Here is a 20562-nt window from a genome sequence, read left to right as displayed (position 1 = left end):
TGTGTGATGTCCTTAGGTTAGTTAGGTTTAAGTAGTTCTAAGTTCTAGGGGACTGATGACCTCAGATGTTAAGTCCCATAGTGCTCAGAGCCATTTTTGAATAAGGCTAGGAAGTTCTCATTATTATGTATGCAACTGATATGTTGACAAACATTTTTTCAACCACAAGTCTTTAAAACTAAGAAATATTATTACTGTGTTTGTTCTAAGAAATAAAACCAGAAGAGGTGTCAGCATGCAGAATAATTATCAGAGAACCTGTCCCTATGAGAACTTTAAAACTGCCAGTACTACCACTCATTTTCCAGCAGATCATCTTGTAAAGTCTAAGTGATCCATGTTTCATCAACTACCTCTTTCTCCTATATCGTGAATCTTTTTATGGGATATAGTTCATGCAGCGCCTAGGTCACTTGTTTGAACTAAAAACTCTCTTCTTAACATACCTGGAACCAACTTCTTTTAAAATTCTTTACCTTGACAAAGCGCTTACCATTGAAGCCTGCATAACTGTAACACGTTTTTGTTATGTCAATGATTCATCATTCACATGGAACACTTTAAAACATCATTGTTAAAACTATCCATTTGTGTTACAGGTTCCATGCAATTTCGATGCTTTCCAGGCAACATGATCTGTTTCTCCGGTTTCTACAGCTCTGACACCTTCCTTTACAATTCTCTTCACAGTTCTCTTTTGCGACACCACGTAGTTCTGGAGTCTGTTTTTGTTTTTTCCAATGTCAACTGTAGGAGACCTGCTTTTAAATTCCTTTCAGGTGTGCTGGTTCTGCAAGATTTGCAGGACAGCTTCTGTCAAGTTTGGAAAGTAGGAGACGAGGTGCTGACAGAAGTAAAGCTGCGAGGACGGGGCATGAGTCGTGCTTGGGTAGCTCAGTTGGTAGAGCACTTGCCCACAAAAGGCAAAGGTTCCGAGTTAGTCTCGGTCTGGCACACAGTTTTAATCTGCCAGGAAATTTCAGAATGAATATTATTTGTCACCAGTGGCTAGTGAAGGGGATGTGCAGAACAGCAGAAAATTTGGGCCACCTCCTTACATTATTTGAACAACAGTTGTGTAGTAACATCTGTATGGTAGTGAGCCCACCTGTGTCACATTAATTTTAAAGTGTTATGTTTATGTGCCGTATACTGTACATATGTAATGGTGTTTCTTAATGTTTCAATTCATAGATTGTAAAGAGTGCTAGGGACAGTAGGAAGTTTGTGCCTTTGAATGTGAAACTGGAGGCTTTGAAAAGACAGGACAAAGAAGGAACATTAATAAAATTTGCTGCCAAGTATGGAGTCAGTGAAGTGACACTTCGAGATTGGCATAGAACAGACACAAAACGAGAAGTTTTCATCAGCAATTACTGTATTTTGTCATTTGAATGGAAGTCATTGAAGAAATCTGAGTGTGAGAAAATGAATGAAGCTTTGTTTGTTTGGTTCACTCAACAAAGGCAAAAAGGAAATCTAATTTCAGGGCCTATTCTTCATGTTTTAGAAATAAATTAAATGCAGGTGACGAAGATTTTGCTGCAAGTTCAGGATGATTGGATAGGTGAAAGAAGTGATAAGACATAAGGCAGTTTGAAATTTGTGGCACAAAACTTTCTGTGGATTCTCAAGCTCTTACACAACAATGTGAGAAATCGAGCAAAATTATAAAAGAAGAAAATCTTACTCCCATTCAACTGTGTAACTGTGATGAAACAGGGCCAAAATTATTAAATGCTTCCATCTAAAACTCTAGCCTCAAAAGAAGAAAAGACTGACCCAGGCTACAGTTTTTCTATTCGTCTGTAAAGAATTCGTGATATTATTTTGCAGCTGTGACTTATTAAACTGATAGTTCGATAATTTTTCACACCTGTCGACATCTGCTTTCTTTGGGATTGGAATTACTATATTCTTCTTGAAGTCTGTTCAAACACCTTGCTCACCAGATGGTAGTTTTGTCAGGGCCGGCTCTCCCAAGGCTATCAGTAGTTCTAATGGAATGTTGTCTACTCCCAGGGCCTTGTTTTGACTTAGGCCTTCCAGTGCTCTGTCAAACTCTTCGTGCAGTATCATACCTCCCATTTCATCTTCATCTACTTCCTCTTCCATTCCCATAATATTGCTCTCGAGTATATTGCACTTGTATAGACTCCCTATATACTCCTCCCACCTTTCTGCTTTTCCTTCTTTGCTTAGAACTGGTTTTCTATCTGAGCTCTTGATATTCATACAAGTAGTTCTCTTCTCTCCAAAGGTCTCTTCAATTTTCCTGTAGACAATATCTATCTTAGCCCTAGTGATACATGCCTCCACATCCTAACATTTGTCCACTATCCATCCCTACTTAGCCATTTTGCCCTTTCTGTCAATCTCAGTATTTAGACGTTCGTATTCCTTTTCACCTGTTTCGTTTACTGCATTTTTATATTTTCTCCTCTCATCAATTAAATTCAATATTTCTTGTTACCCAAGGATTTCTACTAGCCCTTGTCTTCTTACCTACTCGATCCTGCTGCGTTTCCCCATTCTTGTCAATCATTTCCTAATGATCTCTCTGAAAGTCTGTACAACCTCTGGTTCTTTCAGTTTATCCAGGTCCTATCCCTTTAAATTCCCACCTATTTGCAATTTCTTCAGTTTTAATCTGCAGTTTATAACCAGTAAATTGTGGTCAGTCCACATCTGCCCCTGGAAGTGTCTTACAATTTAAAATCTGATTCCTAAATCTCTATCTTACCATTATATAACATATCTGAAACCTTCCAGTGTCTCCAGGCCTCTTCCATGCATACAACCTACTTTCATGACTCTTAAACAAAGTGTTAGCTATGATTTATTTATGTTCTGTGCAAAATTCTACCTGGTGGCTTCCTCCTTCATTCCTTATCCCCATTCCATATTCACCTACTACTTTTACTTCTCTTCTTTTTCCTAATATCGAACTACAGTCCCTCAAGAATCTTAAATTTTTGTCTCCGTGAATAATTTCTTTTATCGCATCATACATTTCTTAAAGCTCTTCGTCGCCTAAAGAGCTAGTTGGCATATTAACTTGTTCTTCTGTGGTAGGCATGGGCTTTGTGTCTATCTCGACTACAATATTGTGTTCACTATGCTGTTTGTAGTAGCTTACCCATGCTCCTATTTTTTTGTTCATTATTAAACCTACTCCTGCATTACCCTTATTTGATTTTGTATTGTTGTTGTGGTCTTCAGTCCTGAGACTGGTTTGATGCAGCTCTCCATGCTACTCTATCCTGTGCAAGCTTCTTCATCTCCCAATATGTACTGCAGTCTACATCCTTCTGAATCTGTTTAGTGTATTCATATCTTGGTCTCCCTCTACGATTTTTACCCTCCACGCTGCCCTCCAATACTACGAGGTGCATTCAAGTTCTAAGGCCTCCGATTTTTTTTCTCTGGACTGGAAAGAGATAGAAACATGCGCATTGTTTTAAAATGAGGCTGCGTTCATTGTCAATACGTCCCAGAGATGGCAGCACCGTACGGCAGATTGAATTTTACCGCCAGCAGCGAGAATGAGAACTGTTTTAAATACTTAAAATGGCAACGTTTCCATACTTGAACAGCGTGCAATCATTCGTTTTCTGAATTTGCGTGGTGTGAAACCAATTGAAATTCGACAGTTGAAGGAGACATGTGGTGATGGAGTTATGGATGTGTCGAAAGTGCGTTCGTGGGTGCAACAGTTTAATGAAGGCAGAACATCGTGTGACAACAAACCAAAACCACCTCGGGCTCGCACAAGCCGGTCTGACAGCATGATCGAGTAAGTGGAGAGAATTGTTTTGGGGATCACCAAATGCCTGTTGAACAGATCGCCTTCAGAGTTAGCATTTCTGTGGGTTCTGTGCACACAATCCTGCGTGATGACCTGAAAATGCAAAAAGTGTCATCCAGGTGGGTGCCACGAATGCTGACGGGCGACCACATGGCTGCACATGTGGCATGTTTCCAAGCAATGTTGACGTGCAACGACAGCATGAATGGGACTTTTTCATCGATTGTGACAATGGATGAGACGTGCATGCCATTTTTCAATTCAGAAACAAAGCGCCAGTCAGATCAATGGAAGCACACAGATTCACCGCGATCAAAAAAATTTCGGGTAACCGCCAGTGCTGAAAAAATGATGATGTCCATGTTCTGGGACAGCGAGGGCGTAATCCTTACCCATTGCATTCCAAAGGGCACTACGGTAACAGGTGCATCTTACGAAAATGATGTGAAGAACTAATTCCTTCCTGCACTGCAACAAAAACGTCCGGGAAGGGCTGCGCGTGTGCTGTTTCAGCAAGACAACGCACTCGCACATTGAGCTAACGTTACGCAACAGTTTCTTCGTGATAACAACTTTGAAGTGATTCCTCATGCTCCCTACTCACCTGACCTGGCTCCTGGTGACTTTTGGCGTTTTCCAACAACGAAAGACTCTCTCCGTGGCTGCACATTCACCAGCCGTGCTGCTATTGCCTCAGCGATTTTCCTGTGGTCATAACAGACTCCTAAAGAAGCCTTCGCCGCTGCCAGGGAATCATGGCGTCAGCGTTGTGAAAAATGTGTAGGTCTGCAGGGCGATTACGTCGAGAAGTAACGCCAGTTTCATCGATTTCGGGTGAGTAGTTAAATAGAAAAAAAAAATCGGAGGCCTTAGAACTTGAATGCACCTCGTAAATTGGTAATCCCTTGAGCCTCAGAACATGTCCTACCAACCGATCCCTTCTTCTTGTCAAGTTGTGCCACAAACTTCTCTTCTCCCCAATCCTATTCAACACCTCCTCATTAGTTATGTGATCTACCCATCTAATCTTCAGCATTCTTCTGTAACACCATATTTCGAAAGCTTCTATTCTCTTCTTGTCTAAACTATTTGTCGTCCATGTTTCACTTCCATACATGGCTACAAGCCATACAAATACTTTCAGAAACGACTTCCTGACTCGATGTTAACAAATTTCTCTTCTTCAGAAACGCTTTCCTGGCCATTGCCAGTCTATATTTTATATTCTCTCTACTTCGACCATTATCAGTTATTTTGCTCCTCAAATAGCAAAACTCCTTCACTACTTTAAGTGTCTCATTTCCTAATCTAATTCCCTCAGCATCACTCGACTTAATTCGACTACATTCCATTATCCTCATTTTGCTTTTGTTGATGTTCATCTTATATCCTTCCTTCAAGACACTATCCATTCCGTTCAACTGCTCTTCAGAGTCCTTTGCTGTCTCTGACAGACTTACAATGTCATCAGCGAACCTCAAAGTTTTTATTTCTTCTCCATGGATTTTAATACCTACTCCAAATTTTTCTTTTGTTTCCTTTACTGCTTGCTCAATATACAGATTGAATAACATTGGGGATAGGCTACAACCCTGTCTCTCTCCCTTCCCAACCACTGCTACCCTTTCATGTCCCTCAACTCTTATAACTGCCATTTGGTTTCTGTACAAATTGTAAATAGCCTTACGCTCCCTGTAATTTACCTCTGCCACCTTCAGAATTTGAAGGAGAGTATTCCAGTCAACATTGTCAAAAGCTTTCTCCAAGTCAACAAATGCTAGAAACGTAGGTTTGCCTTTTCTTAATCTAGCTTCTAAGGTAAGTCGTAGGGTCAGTATTGCCTCACGTGTTCAAACATTTCTACGGAATCCAAACTGATCTTCCCCGAGGTCGGCTTCTACCAGTTTTTCCATTTGTCTGTAAAGAATTCGCGTTAGTATTTGGCAGCCGTGACTTATTAAACTGATAGTTCGGTGATTTTCACATCTGTCAACACCTGCTTTTTGTGGGATTGGAATTATTATATTCTTCTTGGCTCTCCCAAGGCTGTCAGTAATTCTAATGGAATGTTGTGTACTCCTGGGGCCTTGTTTCGACTTAGGTCTTTCAGTGCTCCATCAAATTCTTCACGCAGTATCATATCTCCCATTTCATCTTCATCTACACCCTCTTCCTTTTCTATAACGTTGCCCTCAAATACATCGCCCTTGTATGGTCCCTCTATATACTCCTTCCACTGTTCTGCTTTCCCTTCTTTGCTTAGAACTGGGTTTCCATCTGAGCTCTTGATATTCATACAAGTGGCTCTCTTTTCTCCAAAGGTCGCTTTATTTTTCCTGTAGACAGTATCTATCTTACCCTAGTGAGATAAGCCTCTACATCCTTACATTTGTCCTCTAGCCATTCCTGCTTAGCCATTTTGCACTTCCTGTCGATCTCATTTTTGAGACGTTTTATATTCCATTTTGCCTGCTTCATTTACTGCATTTTTATATTTTCTCCTTTCATCAATTAAATTCAGTATTTCATGTGTCACCCAAGGATTTCTACTAGCCCTCGTCTTTTACCTACTTGATCCTCTGCTGCCTTCACTACTTCATCCCTCAAAACTACCCATTCTTCTTCTACTGTATTTCTTTCCCCCATTCTTGTCAATTGTTCTCTTATGCTCTCCCTGAAACTCTGTACACCCTCTGGTTTAGTCAGTTTATCCAGGTCCCATCTCCTTAAATTCCCACCTTTTTGCAGTTTCTTCAGTTTTAATCTACAGTTCATAACCAATAGATTGTGGTCAGAGTCCACATCTGCCCCTGGAAATGTCTTACAATTTAAAACCTGGTTCCTAAATCTCTGTCTTACCATTATATAATCTATCTGAAACCTGTCAGTATCTCAAGGCTTCTTCCTTGTATACAACCTCCTTTTATGATTCTTGAACCAAGTGTTAGCTATGATTAAGTTATGCTCTGTGCAAAATTCTACCAGGCGGCTTCCTCTTTCAATTTCTTCCCCCCAGTTCATATTCACCTACTAAGTTTCCTTCTCTTCCTTTTCCTACTATCGAATTCCAGTCACCCATGACTATTAAATTTTCATCTCATTTCATATCTGAATTATATGTTTTATCTCATCATACATTTCTTCAATTTCTTCGTCATCTGCAGAGCTAGGTGGCATATAGACTTTTAGTACTGTCGTAGGCGTGGGGTTCGTGTCTATCTTGGCCACAATAATGCGTTCACTATGTTGATTGTAGTAGCTTACCCACACTCCTATTTTTTTATTCATTATTAAACTTACTCCTGCATTACCCCTATTTGATTTTGTATTTATAACCCTGTATTCTCCTGACTAAGTCTTGTTCCTCCTGCCACCGAACTTCGCTAATTCCCACTATATCTAACTTTAACCTATCCATTTCCCTTTTTATATTTTCTAATCTACCTGCCCGATTAAGGGATCTGACATTCCACGTTCCGATCCGTAGAACGCCAGTTTTCTTTCTCCTGATAACGACGTCCTCCTGAGTAGTCCCCGCCCGGAGATCCGAATGGGGGACTATTTGGCTCCGGAATATTTTACCCAAGAGGACGCCATCATCATTTATCCATACGGTAAAGCTGCATGCCCTCGGGAAAAATTACGGCTGTAGTTTCCCCTTGCTTTCAGCCATTCGCAGATATGAATGTTACAAGGTCAGATCAGTCAATCATCCAGACTGTTGCCCCTGCAACTACTGAAAAGGCTGCTGCCCCTCTTCAGGAACCATACGTTTGTCTGGCCTCTCAACAGATACCCCTCCGTTGTGGTTGCACCTACGGTACGACTATCTGTATCGCTGAGTCACGCAAGCCTCCCCACCAACAGCAAGGTCTATGGTTCATGGGGGGGATTTTGTATTATAGCCCTATATTCACCAGACTAGAACTATGTCTTGTTCCTCCTGCCACTGCCACCAAACTAATTCCCACTACATCTAACTTTAACCTGTTCATCTCCATTTTTAAATTTTCTGACCTACTTGCCCGATTATGTGATCTGACATTCCATGCTCCGATCCATAGAACACCAGTTTTCTTTCTCCTGATAATGACGTCCTTCTGAGTAGTCCTCACCCGGAGATCTAAATGGAGGACTATTTTACCCAAGAGGATGCAGTCATTTAACCACACATAAAGCCACTTCCCCTGGGGAAAAATTGCAGCTGTAGTTTCCCCTTCCTTTGAGCCGTTCGCAGTACCAGCACAGCAAGGCCATTTTGTTTAACTTAGCATATATCGGCTGTATAATACAGAAGCCAAGCTAGAATAATGCGAACACCGGAATGACGAATACTCAGAAATGTCACAGGGAGAGTACATTGCACCGCCCCCCGCCCCCTCCCAAAAAAAACAAAAAAAAAAAAATCTTCTGCAAGCCAGACTAAAACTGGTTGCAAGCTGGATCTCGCCTGTAGGCCACCAGCAGCCCACATGTGCTTTAAATGTTTAGAAATGTTAAACTCTGCACTTCCCAAAATAAAAAATAGTAGTATTCTATGACTAAAATATCACTGTCACAGGATCAGTAGACTCTTACAAATACCTAGGTGTAACAGTTTGTAGGTACATGAAATAGAATGATCACATAGGCACAGTCGCAGGTAAAGCAGGTAACAGACTTAAGTTAATTGGTATAATACTGCTTACAACACACTTGTGCAATCCATCTTGGAATACTGCCATAATATGTGAGACCATACCAAATAGGACTAATGGGATATTGAACAAATAAAAAGAAAGGCAGCGTGAATGATCACAAATTTGTTTGACCCATGCGAGACAGCCAAGTATGTGCAGAGAAGAACGAACTAACAAATACTTGAAAATGGACTCAAACTATCCCATGAAAGCCTACTCAGGGGACATCTATTAATTATGGGAGTCAAAATGGGGAAAGTGGGTCCAGCAAAACCTCATAAACTCTCATTTAAAGGGGGGGCAATGAAAATCTCACCTGAACTTTTTAATTCAGGGAATATGCATTATAATGGACAACATTTTGTTATACCAGTTCCAAATGATAAAATTTATCATGGAACGCAATATTTCATTAAGTCTCAAATTCTCCAAAGTAATTCACTAACTCACTGAAAAAGATAATGAAACGCAGCACTGAACACATCTTCAGTCACTCATTTAGAAGACAGTTGAAAGAAGTGTTCTAATTTTTAAAGCGACGCTGTACCTGCTGTTGCTCAGCATTTTTAAAAATAAATGTTCTACATCTACACACACAAAAGGTATGTATTTAATTAGTAAGTTTTAATCGAGATTCTTGTTCGACACCATAGCTTCTACATCGGTAGTTCTGGGTCAGCCTTCTATGAGCTTCTGTTTTTCGTTACCTTCAAGTGCATCCTATGTGTGTCTCAAAATGGTCCACTGTGCTTCTTTCTCAAAACATTCTCCTACTTTTTTCATGGTTGTCAGGAAGGATTGTCGGTGTATGACAAATTTCATCTGGAAGTTTTTGTTTAAAGTTCCTTAATCTTTTTGTAGCTGAAGAATCATCTGTCAAAGTACCAGAAAATTTGAATGTAGTCTGAATATTATTACAATTAAACACAGTGGCTTTCAAACAAGTACCTTGCATATTGATGGAGGAAGGTTTTGAAAGAAAGCTCTGTAATTTGTATATTTCCAGATATCCAGAAGGCTTTTGACAACGGTCCTCACAAATAGCTTCTAATCAAATAGTGTACCTATGATGTATCGTCTCAGTTGTCAGTTGTGCAATTGTTTCTGTGATTTCTGTCAGAAAGGCTACAACTGGGTCATTCCATCCGCAGTGGTCCAGAGGTTCCCACATGACCATAATGGATTTTGATGAAATTTTGTGTGAACATTTGCACATGTTCCCTATAAACAATGGTAAAATTCAATACTTGCAGAGAGATAGGGTTACATGTTTGATCCCATAGTGCAGCTTTCAGCAGTGTACCCCTGAGTTTTTGGTATCTTTGAGACATAATGTCTGCAACAATATTTGCTTGAAAGAAATAGAACTAGGCTATTTTGTATAACTTTCTGTGTTCCCTTAAGCAAAAGATTTAAAAAAAAATTCATGAGCAATTTTTTATGGATATTTTCAAGCAAAGTCGACTGAGAAAATAAACTAGAAAATAATGAAGTTTAGATTATCGCATCCCCGGGAGTAATCGCAGGATAAACCTGAAATTTTGCAAGTAAAAATCTACCAATATACAGTTGTAGAATATAACATTTCATCTCCTAATGCTTTTCAATGGTTTACAAATTGAGGGCAAAGTTGACAATTTCTGTAAAAACACCAAAAATGGATATTTTTAGCACACTTTCAAAAAAAAAGTTTTTCCTGCAAACTCTTCTAAACCATTTTCATTATAGAGAGCATGTTCTAAACCACATAAACTTGATTTTGTTGTGCAGTACCCTAAAAGACAGGGTGGAGGTGAATGAAATCTGATACCTTTTTTCATGTTCTACAATTGTTTAGTGCTTTTTGGAGAAGGTAATATCAAAAGTGCTGATGGCTAGGAATTGAGATCGGCTCAGAATAACTCGAAAAACTTCAGAAAATAGGGTGTATCTTTTGACATGACTCATCATGACATATTTCAGCATGATTTTCTGCTATAACAGCTGCAGGAGCAAACTGGTTCTAAATTTCAAAATTTATCTGTGCAGTACCAAGGCACTGGAGATAATGGTGGTGAAATTGTTGCATAATAGCTGAAACACACATCATATAAAATGCTTCAAAGTTTTACACCACTGACACACTGTCCAAATATTGGTAAAGTTCAGAGCAGTCTGCTTGACATTTTTGGAAAGGATTTGTCAGAGAATTTTGAGTATGTCTCTTTATTGTGCAATGCTATTAAAGTGCTTGTTTAATTCTGGTTTAAAGTATAGAACTTCTGGTAGGGAGGACACGGTATATTATGTTGGATGGTGTGCCATCTTCTGGTGTAGAAGTAACTTCAGGGATGCCACAGGGAAGTGTGTTGGTATCCTTGCTGTTCATGTTGCATGTTGTACACCAAAGCGCCAAAGAAATTGGTATAGGCATGCATATTCAAATACAGAGATACGTAAACAGGCAGAACAGGGCGCTGCAGTCAGCAACACATATATGCAACAACAAATGTCTGGCACAGTTGTTAGATCGGTTACTGCTGCTACAATGGCATGTCATCAAGATTTAAGTGAATTTGAATGTGGTGTTATAGTTGGCCCACGAGTGAGGCGACACAGCATCTCTAAGATAGTCAGAAGTGGCAATTTTCCCAGAGACAATTGTTCAATGTTACATAAATGCAACCCTTCTGCAAATTGCTGCAGATTTTAATTGGGCCATCAACATGTGTTGACATAGGAACCATTCAATGAAACATCATCGATATGGGCTTTTGGAGCAGAAGGCCCTTTCGTGTACCCTTGAGAACTGCACAACACAAAGCTTTACCCCTCGCATGGGCCTGTCAGTACAGACATTGGACTGCTGTTGACTGGAAACATGTTGCCTGGTTGGATGAGTCTCATTTCAAATTGTATCAAACAGATGGACCTGTATGGGTACGGAGACAACCTCGTGAATCTATGGATCCTTCATGTCAGCAGGGGACTGTTAAGCTGGCAGAGGCTCTGTAATGGCGTGGGATGTGTGCAGTTTGTGTGATATGGGATCCCTGATATGTCTAGATACAACTCTGACAGTTCATACATATGTAAGCATCCTGTCTGATCACCTGCATCCATTCATATCTGTTGTACATTTCGACAGACTTGGGCAGTTCCAGCAGGACAATGTGATGCCCCACATATCCAGAATTGCTACATAGTGGCTCCAGAACACTCTTCTGAATTTAAACACTTCCGCAGTTTATCAAACTCCCCAGGCATGAACATTAATGAGCATATCTGGGATGTCTTGCAACGTGCTGTTCAGAAGAATCTCAACCCCTCATACTCTTACGGATTTATGGACAGCTCTGCAGGATTCATGGTGTCCGTTCCCTCCAGCACTACTTCAGACATTAGTTGAGTCCATGCCGCATCGTGTTGCGGCACTTCTGTGTGCTTGCGGGAGCCCTACACGATATTAGATGGGTGTACCAGTTTCTTTGGCTCCTCAGTGTTTATTAATGACTTGCGAACAATATTAATAGTAACCTCAGACTTAATGCAGTTATCTATAATGAAGTACTGTCTGAAAGAAGCTGCGTAAATATTCAGATCTTAAGATTTCAAAGTGATGCAAAGACTGGCAACTTGCTTTAAATGTTCAGAAATGCATAATTATGTGTTTCACAAAATGAAAAGTGTAATATCCTATGACTATAATATCAGGGAGTCACAGGTGGAATTGGACAACTCGTACTGATACAAGGGTAGTAACATTTTGTAAGGATATGAAATGATACGATCACATAGGCTCAGTTGTGGATAAAGCAGGTGGTAGACTTCAGTTTATTGGTATAATCCTGGGGGATGCGCAACCTACAAAGGAGATTACTTACAAATCACTCATGTGAGCCATTCTAGAATATTGCTCAACTGTGTGGGACCTGTACCATATAGGACTGACAGGAGATATCAAACATAAACAGCACAAGTGGTCACAGGTTTGTCTGACTTTTGGGACACTATTACAGTGATGCTGAAGGAACTGAACTGGCAGATTGTTCAAGATACACACAAAATATGACAAAATCTAATAACAGTTTCAAGTACACAATAAAACACCCTACATCCAGCACTACTTCAGACATTAGTTGAGTCCATGTCGCACCGTTTTGCGGCACTTCTGTGTGCTTGCGGGAGCCCTACACAATATTAGACAGGTGTACCAGTTTCTTTGTCTCCTCAGTGTATATTAATGACTTGCGAACAACTAGCAGACTGTTCCAGATACACACAAAATACGACAAGAAAATCTACTAACAGTTTCAAGAACATAATAAAACACCCTACGTATCACTCACATAGGCACCATGAGGACAAGATTAGAATAATTTCAGCATGCACAGAGGCATTCAGTCATTCATTCTTCTCACACTCCATTCATTAATGGAATGGGAGAAAACAGTAATAACTGGTACAATGGGGCATACCTTCTGCCATGTGCTATGCGGTGGTTTGTAGAGTATGAATGTAGTTATAGATATAAATGTAGATATTTTGTGTCTGTATAGTTTTTGGTTTATGCAGAATGTTAGTATACTGACGGAAAAATTGTATAACCATGTTGCTGTGATCCAAGGTGGCTTAAATGCTGCTGGTTTCTTTTAAAGCTGTGCGACAGCAGCCACATGTTCGTATCCTTACTACAGGTTCCCTCACCTGGTGATACATTTCTTTTAAGTGTAATAGGTCGAAGCTAGAAGAGGTATCCGTTACGATCCTTAGCTTGTGTTTACTTCAAGCTATTTGAACTTTTTGCATGTTTCATTAATTTGCTGTTGAGTCTCATGAGTAAAGCTATACTCCTGGCCATGCCCTTCCACAACATACTGAATAAGGAAGGACTGAAAGGCAGATAAGAGGGCAAACCAGAGATATTGCCATAAACAACTCTGTAATGGGTCCGGCTGGTCATATAGGAGGTCAGATGCCATTAACAGCACCAAGAACAAAAAAGCTGCAAGCCCTGATAGACTGTATAGTGAACATTCAAAAGACAAAGCCCAAATACTAATGCCAGTGTGGGCAAAACTCTACAAGTAGTTCATGGAAATGGCCGCCATTACAGGACAGTGGAGACAATCAGTAATAAAAGTTCTATATAAAGGAAAAGCAGACTCGGAGGACACTAGCACTTAGAGACATAGCACTTTCCATAATATTAGCTTTCATAATATTCACTAAAATAATAATGAAAAGAATAAAGAAAACAATTGATGAACATTAACCTGAAAACCAAATGGGATCATGAAAGAAAGATCAACTCTGACCACAATAGATCCTGCTAAAGATAAGCAAGCATGTTACCACTCAGCTAAGCAGGTGGTATTTGACAACGTAATGATGGCATGACAGACTCTAATATGAAGCCATTGTTTGTAAACAGTAATTTCCTGTGGATCATGTTCTATGAAGCAGCTACCAACTGCAGATGCTACAGCTTTTGGCCCAGGAGATATTTCAGTTATGTAACATGCATTCTTTAGGTTCTCGACTGCAAACTAAGCTTTTTATAATTTTCACTTATTGCTGCTTCCTTAAACATAAGCTGATGAACTAGACATGCACACACTACGTGCATTCCATCTGATGCAACTGTCTGTTACACACCATTTTCGTCAAAGTACATAAAATTTTGGGAACCCTCTTTCAGGCCCATTTTGATTCCTATAACTCGCATAGATTTCCTGTTAACTGCAAAGCAACAACATTTTATGTATGTACGTCTGTGTGCCTGAAAGTCTAACTTGTATAAAATCCTGTTTTTCTGTGACACGTCGTCGTCGTCGTCGTCGTCGTCGTCGTCGTCGTCGTCGTCGTCGTCGTCGTCGTCGTCGTCTTCAGTCCTGAGACTGGTTTCATGCAGCTCTTCGTGCTACTCTATCCTGTGCAAGCTTCATCTCCCAGTACTTCCTGCAACCTACATCCTTCTGAATCTGCTTAGTGTATCCATCTCTTGGTCTAACTCTATGATTTTTACCCTCCACGCTGCCCTCCAACGCTAAATTTGTGATCCCTTGATGCCTCAGAACATGTCCTACCAACCAGTCCCTTCTTCTTGTCAGGCTGTGCCACAAATTCCTCTTCTCCGCAATTCTATTCAATACTTCCTCATTAGTTATGTGATCTACCCATCTAATCTTCAGCATTCTTCTGTAACACCATATTTCGAAAGCTTCTATTCTCTTCTTGTCTAAACTATTTGTCGTCCATGTTTCACTTCCATACATGGCTACAAGCCATACAAATACTTTCAGAAACGACTTCCTGACTCGATGTTAACAAATTTCTCTTCTTCAGAAACGCTTTCCTGGCCATTGCCAGTCTATATTTTATATTCTCTCTACTTCGACCATTATCAGTTATTTTGCTCCTCAAATAGCAAAACTCCTTCACTACTTTAAGTGTCTCATTTCCTAATCTAATTCCCTCAGCATCACTCGACTTAATTCGACTACATTCCATTATCCTCATTTTGCTTTTGTTGATGTTCATCTTATATCCTTCCTTCAAGACACTATCCATTCCGTTCAACTGCTCTTCCGAGTCCTTTGCTGTCTCTGACAGACTTACAATGTCATCAGCGAAGCTCAAAGTTCTTATTTCTTCTCCATGGATTTTAATACCTACTCCGAATTTTTCTTTTGTTTCCTTTACTGCTTGCTCAATATACATATTGAATAACATTGGGGATAGGCTACAATCCTCTCTCACTCCCTTCCCAACCACTGATTCCCTTTCATGCCCCCCCCCCCCCCCCCCCCCCCCCCCCCCCGACTCTTATAACTGCCATCTGGTTTCTGTACAAATTGTAAATAGTCTTTCACTCCCTGTTTTTTACCCCTGCCGCCTTTAGAATTTGAAAGAGAGTATTCCAGTCAACATTGTCAAAAGCTTTCTGTAAGTCTACAAATGCTAGAAACGTATGTTTGCCTTTCCTTAATCTTTCTTCTAAGGTAAGTCGTAAGGTCAGTATTGCCTCACTTGTTCCAACATTTCTGTGGAATCCAAACTGATCTTCCCCGAGGTCAGCTTGTACCAGTTTTTCCATTCACCTGTAAAGAATTTGTGTTAGTATTTTGCAGCCATTGTGTTAGTATTTTGCACAGGTGTGAAACCTGTCAACACCTGCTTTCTTTGGGTTTGGAATTATTATATTCTTCTTGAAGTCTGAGGGTATTTCGCCTGTCTCATACATCTTTCTCACCAGATGGTAGAGTTTTGTCAGTCCTGGCTCTCCCAAGGCTATCAGTAGTTCTAATGGAATGTTGTCTACTCCCAGGGCCTTGTTTCGACTTAGGTCTTTCAGTGCTCTGTCAAACTCTTCACGGAATATCATATCTCCCATTTCATCTTCATCTTCATCCTCTTCCATTTCCATAATACTGTCCTCAAGTACATCGCCCTTGTATAGACCCTCTATATACTCCTTCCACCTTTCTGCTTTCCCTTCTTTGCTTAGAACTGGGTTTCCATCTGAGCTCCTGATATTCATACAAGTGGTTCTCTTTTCTCCAAAGGTCTCTTTAATTTTCCTGTAGGCAGTATCTGTCTTACCTCTAGTAATATATGCCTCTACATCCTTACATTTGTCATCTAGCCATCCCTGCTTAGCCATTTTGCACTTTCTGTCGATCTCATTTTCAGAAGTTTTGTATTCCTTTTTGTCTGCTTCATTTACTGCATTTTTATATTTTCTCCTTTCATCAATTAAATTCAATATATCTTCTGTTACCCAAGGATTTCTACTAGTTCTCCTCTTTTTGCCTACTTGATCCTCTGCTGCCTTCACTATTTCATCTCTCAAAGCTACCTAGTCTTCTTCTACTGTATTTCTTGCCCCCTTTCTTGTCAATTGTTCCCTATTGATCTCCGTGAAACTCTCTACAACCTCTGGTTTGTCAGTTTATCCAGGTCACATATCCTTAAATTCCCACCTTTTTGCAGTTTCTTCAGTTTTAATCTGCAGTTCATGACCAATAGATTGTGGTCACTGTCCACATCTGCCCCCGGAAATGTCTTACCATTTAAAACCTGGTTCCTAAATCTCTGTCTTACCGTTATATAATCTATCTAAAACCTTCTAGTATCTCCAGGCCTCTTCCATGTATACAACCTTCTTTCATGATTCTTGAACCAAGTGTTAGCTATGATTAAGTTATGCTCTGTGCAAAATTCTACCAGGTAGCTTCGTCTTTCATTCCTTACCCCCATTCCATATTTACCCACTACATTTCCTTCTCTTCCTTTTCCTACTGCCGAATTCTGGTCACCCATGACTATTAAATTTTTGTCTCCCTTCACTATCTGAATAATTTCTTTTATCTCATCATACATTTCATCAATCTCTTTGTCATCTGCGGAGCTGTGTTGGCATATAAACTTGTATTACTGTGGTAGGCGTGGGCTTTGTATCTATCTTGGGTACAATAATGCCTTCACTATGGTGTTTGTAGTAGCTTACCCGCATTCCTATTTTTTATTCATTATTATTCGGGGTAAAATACCATTTGATGATGAGCTAGTGTTTAACTCATTTGGTGTGAAGTCCTCATCAGACTGTGATCATGTCTCTCTCTCTCTCTCTCTCTCTCTCTCTCTCTCTCTCTCTCTCTCTATCTCTCTCTCTATTTCAAAAAATTCTCATATTTAGTCAGCAACAGAACTTCATGGTGTAGTAGACAAACTTGTGATGTATATCCCAGCTTTGCTTCAGTGTGTCAGACTAGTAACTCTTCTTTGCATTCACTAAAATCCGTGCTCCAGCTCCTTGCCCAGTTGAGTAGCAAGGTAAGCAGCACACTTCTGTGTCTATTTCTCCTCAGACACAAAAGTATTTCTTTCAAACACCATTGGCTCCAATTATGATTGAATGAAATTATGTATGATGTATACATCTATACTCTGCAAACAACTGTGAATTGCATGGCAGAGGGTATAACACCAGATTAAAACATTCAACAAAAATATGTAAATGTTGCTACGTATGTTGCTAGACAAATCGTAATCAGTAATAATAGTATTATGAATATAGATCAAATTATAAACCTTGAATGGTCTTACGAAGCACATATGAGCTTCACTCAGACACATCAGTAAAATGCAGGTAGTCTGTACAAGACTCCCCAAGAAAGAAACAGACAGAAGTACAGCCAATTGTTAAAGTAATTTTTGATATGACATTTTCTCCATAATGTGAACCTTGTGATATTTTCCATGTAAAATTAGTCATTTACATAGTTATAGGATTATTTTTGTATTACAGTGCTGAAATACAAACTTATTTTTAACCTCAAAGTTATTTAAAAAGAATAATTTCACATAAGAAAATCACAAAGCACACATTTTAGAGAGAATTAAATACTGTTCAACATTAGTTATGGACATTGTCATGCAAGACATGGTTCAACACACAGTGGTGATTGTTTGAGAAGAATTTTTAATAAGACAGAACTCAAAAAATTACACTTTCCAAATGCGATTAACTCAAATTATTAGAGCCACCAAAAAGAGAAAACTAACTTTTATATTGGATTCTTTATTCCATTTCATTTTTTATAAAAATAATTTTGTAAAGCTGAATGCTTTAGTGGTGTTCAAAGAAACAAAAATATGCTCATTTCCTAATCATCAGGGCTTTTGATATTACCTTCCTCACAATGTGCTAAACAGTTGTAATACATAGCAACAGATGTGAGATCTAATTTGAGTACCCGTGGAATATGCATGTACTTTCAGTGAACCTACTCCTTGTCATCATGTTCTGTGCCTTATATGCTCACATTTCAAAACCAAATGTCATTGTTTAGGTTGTTTAGAACATGATCTTTCTTACTAAAATTGTTTAGAAAAGTGGGCTAAAAAGACGTGTTTTTGGTATTTTAACAGAAGTCGTCAACTTTGCTCTCAATGTGTTAACTAATGGAAAGAAGTGGGAGAATGAAATTTTATATTCAGAGACCTTGTACTGGTAAGTTATTCCATCTGAAGTTTCTGATTTATCCCACAATTACTTTTGGAGGTATAAAACGCTAAGCTTCACATTTTTTCTCAGTCTGTTTTTTTTTTTCTTTCTTTTTTTTCTTTCTTTTTTTTCTTTCTTTTTTTTCTTTCTTTTCAAATTATCCACATGAAAAATGCTTATGAAATATTTTTTTTATTATTTTACCTAAGAGAGAGTAAAAACTTTACAAAAATGGTCTAGTTTTGTTACTTTCAAGAAAATATTGATGGAGATATTGTCTCCAATTTGGTGAAAATTCTGGGATGCACTGTTGATAGCTACACTATGCGGTCAAACAAATGCTTATATTTCTGTAAGTATTATACTGGTGAAAGTGAAACTTTACTAACATTCATACAAAATTTCAACAAAATTTGTGATGGCCATGTGGGAGCGTCTTCAGAAATTAGACCTCCTGACATGGAATGAATGAGTTTGTAGTAATTGACGGGAAGTAATCAAGCAAAACGAAAGCGAATCTGGCTTCCTAAAGATAGTGTTACAGGCAATTTCTACTTTACATAATCTATTTAGGGTACAACCTGAGCAGACCTCTTATATTGTTTGCAGTTAATTCGTCGTTTGCCATATAGTAAAACCGATTTCAAAATGATTTAGATAAGGTAACTGTGTCATTCTAAAAATGGCAATTGACTTAAAGTAACAAAACGATCGTCCAGATGAGGTATTAAAAGACATCTGTTAAATTTTGGTTACATGGCAAATCAAACAAATCTAACGGCTGTTAATTCAACTAAATACCTAGTGATTCCAATTATGAAAATCTGAAACTGAAGTAATCACTAGAAATTCGGGGGAAGGTGGACCAAAGGCTGCCTACCCCATGCTTCTCAATCCTCTTTTTGGAGTTACTGCTGTGTGGTGTGGGGTCCTTACCAGACTGGACTGGCAGACATTGATAATCTTAAAAGAAGGGCAGCTCATTGGTATTATTGTGAAATAGCAGAGATAGTGTTATGGATATATGTGGTTTGGGCCAGGAATCGTAAAAATAAAAGCTTTTCCCCTGTGACGAGGTCTTTTCATAACATTTTAATCACTACCTTCCTCCTCCAAATGTGAAAATATTTTGTTGAAGCCCCTTTGTCATCAGAATAATAAAATAAGAAATCAGAGCTTACACAGAATGACTTAAGTGTTCGTTTTTCATGTTCACAATTAGCAAGCGGAATAGTGGAGAAACAATCTGAATGTGGTTTGATGTATGTACTTCTGTCTTCTGGCAGGACCTTCGTTTGAAATTTTGTTAATGTAAGATACAAATTCACTCATGCTTTAGTATTCTTCTTTTAATACCACACAACCTTGGTGAATAGTGTGCGCAATGCAGGTCTCATGTTTTAACTAAAAGAACACAGACTTGCAATTCAAAGATGCAGCTAACATGTAAAATGCTTGATCTTTAAGCAATAGCCATACTCATTCATCTTTTACTCCTTCAGGTCATAACACAAAAAAACGTAGTTGAAACTTGGTGTCATAGTGGCACTGTGTGCTTTCTTTAAAAAAAAAAAGCAAGGATTTGTTCTCCATTTAGTACATTACTGCTTCCATTTATCTATTGTTTTATCAGATATTACTCATTTTGTATACAAAAATATGTCATTTTCTTCTTGTAGAGTCTGAAAGTATGTTGTGGTCTTTAGTCTGAGAGTAGTTTCCATTGGAAGCCTCTTTATATATGAATAACTACTGCAACCTACATCCATTTGAGCATACTTACTGTGTTCCAGCCTTGGTATCACTTTACAGTTGTAAATCCCCCCACCACTTCCCTCCATTACCAGACAGACAATTATTTGATGCTTCAGGATGTCAAGTTGTGCCATAATGTTTTCCTATCTCCAATTCAATTCAGTATCTTTCCATTAGTTATCCAATCTACCCATTTAATCTTCATCATACTTCTGTAGCACTACATTTCAAAATCCTATATTCTCCTCTTATCTGAAATGTTTATCATCTGTGTTTCATTCCATGCGAGGTTACTCTTCAGAAAAATATCTTCAGAAAATATTTCCTAA

This window comes from Schistocerca cancellata, chromosome 3 (genome assembly GCF_023864275.1).
Source record: "Schistocerca cancellata isolate TAMUIC-IGC-003103 chromosome 3, iqSchCanc2.1, whole genome shotgun sequence".
Taxonomy (NCBI): Eukaryota; Metazoa; Arthropoda; class Insecta; order Orthoptera; family Acrididae; genus Schistocerca; species Schistocerca cancellata.
Note: the sequence above shows the minus strand (reverse complement) of the source record.